Below are 4,178 nucleotides of genomic sequence, written 5' to 3' on the forward strand. Positions count from 1 at the left end.
GGGAAATCCTTTTGCGTGCAGAAGATCCCAGATCCAATCCCTGGCGTCTCCAGTTAGGACTGGGAAAGACTCCCTGGCCTGACATATGTGGAGTCCCTTAGGAGAAAGCATGCGTTGGGAATGAAGGGCTGACTCTTTAAAACCAAGATAATTTTACCGCCCTTTTGAGACTGTAGGACCAGAGAAGAATATACCGCAGAGTCACGGGCGTAGCCAGGATTTTTGTTGGGAGGGGCAGGCCTCTTGTGGGGGGGGGCAGAACCTCAGTTAGCTATGTATTTTTCTTTATTTATATTTATTTAAGGGGGCAGCTGCCCCTCCTTGCACACACACACACACCCCCCGCTTAGCTACGCCCATGAGCAGAGTTACAATCCGGGATGCAGTTTGAGAGAACTCCGCCCGAGGTTTAACTGATTTTAATCTTAGAACAGATTGCTTGGGAGGAACGAGCCACAACTGAGTGGGGTGGGCGTGGGGGGGGGTCTAACTCCCAAGCGTTTAGAATTGTTGTGTAAACCCATAATCCACTTCTCTCCACCCCCACCCCCACATCCCAGTGTTTGAGTCTGCAGTTAGACGTCCAGAGTTCTCAGAAACTTTGCATCAGCGCCAATCCTTCACACGCGCCTCAGTAAGCGCCTGGTAGGATTGCGACCAGATTCTCCCTACCGCCGTGGTCCTAAATTGCACTAGTCTCTCTCTGGATGTGTATATAAAACAGCTGAGATCTGAAGCAAGTGTTGGAGGAAAAGAGCTGTTTCTGTTGCCGTAGACTTGGGCCTCAGTTCTGCACTCTGATAAAATAAAATAAAAATAAATAAAAAGTAGTGATCTTTAAGCTGCTAAATGACGAGCAGAGGTTACAGTCTTAGACCACAGTGGGATGTTTTTCTTAAGTGTGCTTGGAAAGTTTCGGCTGCCAAATGCACAGGTCTGGGTGGTGTGGGATGATTTATGCACAAAAAGGTTCCCTGCGCTGTGAAACGAGGTTCTGGAGTCTCAGGACGGCGCCCTTCGTGAGACCTGAGCGCGTTTCCTTACCTCGATTTCATTTCATCGCGTTTTGAATTTATTTTTAAAGAGTTCTTTCACTCCACCCTCTCATGCAGCAGCTTGGAAAAGGACTGCGCTTGGAAACCAGCTCCCTAGATGCAAGTCCGGTCAAGAAAGCACACAGCTTCTCTGTGGCATATTTATTTAATTTTTTTTGCTCACCTTAAGTACTCGGCTCATCTGCAAGCCCGGGGAATCTACGGCTGTTCCCTGTGTGGGATGCAAAAGGAAAGTCCAGCCAAAGTTCACCCGCAGAATTACATGTCCCTTTAGGAAAAGGGCGCGGGGGGGGGGCGCGCAATGGGGAGAAGCATTATTTCCATAAACGATAAGTAAGGGATAAGGTAATGCTTAAAAAAAATATAGGAGAGAACTTAAGGATTTTTTGTTGGGGGGGGGGGAATATTATTGTACCTCGTGTCTAGGGCTAACCTTTTCCAATTGAAATGGAATTATTTAAAGAGGGGAAGCAGAGAGAGGAGCGGGAGGGAACCGCAGAGCTGCTATATTTACGTCCCCCAAACCAACATTCAAACAACTTGAGGCTCTCGGGCTGACAGCACGTTTCTATGTACAGTAACCTTTTTGTTATTCGTTCTGGAAAGCCTGGCTGCCGGGGCTGCTGCTGCCAGCGGTTCCACAGACCTCCTTCCTCCAACCCAGCGGAGAAGAGTTGAGTGTTTGCTCAGGAGCTCCGAGCTTCACGTCGAGGTAGAGAGAAGGCGGAGGCATGAAAAGAAAAAGAGAGGTGGAGGGGAGAGAAAAAAAAGTGAGGGGGGTCCTCACCTAGAAAGTTTCAGCTGCATCAAGCTGAGCGCTTCTCTCTAGGAGGCCGTTTGTGAAGAAAAGTTGGAGGCAGCGTTTAATCTCATTGTTTCAAGCCCCTCTTGAGTTGTGTGGATCAAAGCTTGCCAAGGGAGCTAGAGACGCGGGGACGCCATAAACCCTCCTGTGCGGGCGATAGATATGTACATAGGATATAATATAGTTCTCGCGCGCAAGGCTCCCTGACCTGCAGGGGAAGTTGCCACCGACGGCGCATTTGCCACCACAACACCCAAGGCATTTCCGGGAGATGTGAGCCGGAGATCTTCCCGGCGGACTGCCGAGGTTTAGAATCCATGTCCTATCATTCCACATTCCCATTGGGGTTTATGGGCCCGGACTCTAGAATCCACCCAGGCTGATTTCAAGAGGGTTAGTTTCCCAACAGGGTTTAGACTCGGATTCCAGACAGTCCCAGTGTTCAGCTTTTTAAGTTTTGCTGCTGCTGCTGCTGCTGCTGTTGTCGCTGTCGTTGCAGCAAAGAGTTTTGTGGTACCTTAAAGCGGAGCACATTTTATTGTGGCCTAAACTTCCGCAGACTAGATCCCACTTCATCAAATCGGGGTTTGTGTGTGTGTGTGTGTGTGTGTTTAGTAAACTCAACTTCGATGCATTTCCCATTCTTTCTTGCTAGTATTCAGAACTCTTACGAAGAACATTAAATCAATAAACGAAAATTGGCCCCTAAACCCAGCGAGGAATATCCTCACAAAATTAGAAAGAGGAGGGAGCGCCTTTGTTCAGGCTCCTAGAATTCTTTCAAACAAGCAGGCCAGGAGACACGACTCTTCTGCACGTTTACCTGCGAGTAAGCCCCAGTTTGATCCATGGCCTCTGACTTTACAGGCAGAGATCCTCCAGGTCACCCGCTCTAATGGGTAGCCGAACCCAACATGAAATGTAAAGCTTCCCAAGATATCTGCTGGGCCTCCTGCTGCCCCACCATCTCAGACTTCCCGCATCTTTGCCCGCTTGCTCCCAGCTACCCCTCCTTTGTGCTCCGTGGGTCACCACTTACCTATAGTGACGAATGCATGCTGATGTGGTGGGTGGTGGGTGACTGGCATGGGGAGGGAGAGATCCATATATGTACTTCACATTTTCTTCAGTCTATAAATATCTATAACAGTCTAGAGTGACAGGCTCTCCTATGAAACGTATTATTATTATTATTATTATTATTATTATTATTATCAATTGGAGATATCGAAGAACTGGACTGGGGAGAGTTGAAATGTCTTCAGTAGCGGGAAGGGAGGAAGCAAATAAATTAATCAATAGTCCTGCCCCCCCCCTTCTTCTCAGCACTTTTGCATTACAGTGGTACCTTGGGTTAAGTACTTAATTCGTTCCGGAGGTCCGTTCTTAACCTGAAACAGTTCTTAACCTGAAGCACCACTTTAGCTAATGGGGCCTCCTGCTGCCGCCGCACCACCGGAGCACGGTTTCTGTTCTCATCCTGAAGCAAAGTTCTTAACCTGAAGCACTATTTCTGGGTTAGCGGAGTCTGTAACCTGAAGCGTATGTAACCCGAGGTACCACTGTATTGTGATTGAGTCTTTGCAATCGCCTGAACTCGCTTCTGAGTAAACAGGCGTTGAGCTGGGCTGCAAAGTAGACTGTTTTGATGGCTTGGGAGTTAGGTCATTGGAGCCAGGTTTATATTTTGCCACTTCGTCCCTCTTTTTTCTCTTAAAAAAAAGAAAAAGTGTCATGCATATTCGGGGGCGTAACGCGGGGTGTCTTCGGGACTCAAGGTGAATGATTCTGAGCTTCAGGTTGGAGACGAGGGATGCCGACAGAGGTCAGTGCTGACCTCTGCAAGTGTGGGACCTGTGGGTGTGTCCGTGTCCCTTGGCTGGTAAAGCCTAACCCTGGGGAGAGCAACCTCTGGAAACAATCCCTGCCACTTTTCTTGCCTAGCTTTGAACCGTGACTGACCTGTGTTTCCTTACGCCGTAAGGCTTACGGGGATGTGCCTTAAGAGAGCAGCAGCAGCCCAGTCGAAACCCCGGCACAATCCCTCCCAATTTTGCTAGCTTCCAGCGACAGTCCCTCTCTCTCTCTACGTGCTGCTCAGCAAGCTTTTCTGTCTTTGGGTAGCAAGCCCTGTCCCGAGGAGGAGGAGAGCAATTTCCAGAAAAGCAGGGTAGCAAAAAACACTAAAAAACAACAACCCACAAACACAACCTTGTAGTGTAGCGCAGTAACGACCAACAAATTTATTGCGACATTAACCCGTTTTGCAAAGTGGTTGAGAGAGGAAACCGTGGCTTGGATGGAGGATGGAGACTCCT

General features: G+C 48.6%; 1 long non-coding RNA gene across 1 annotated transcript; it reads right to left on the bottom strand.

Moving 5' to 3' along the window:
* Positions 1–404: 404 nt before the first annotated feature.
* Positions 405–2,940, bottom strand: LOC308474800. Its single transcript, XR_013984974.1, has 3 exons — positions 2,684–2,940; positions 1,843–2,005; positions 405–797 (listed from the first exon to the last, which is right to left on the bottom strand). It is a non-coding gene; the product is annotated as an uncharacterized lncRNA (long non-coding RNA).
* Positions 2,941–4,178: the final 1,238 nt, after the last annotated feature.

Source organism: Podarcis pityusensis, assembly GCF_964106645.2.
Source record: "Podarcis pityusensis genome assembly, chromosome: 4".
NCBI lineage: Eukaryota > Metazoa > Chordata > Lepidosauria > Squamata > Lacertidae > Podarcis > Podarcis pityusensis.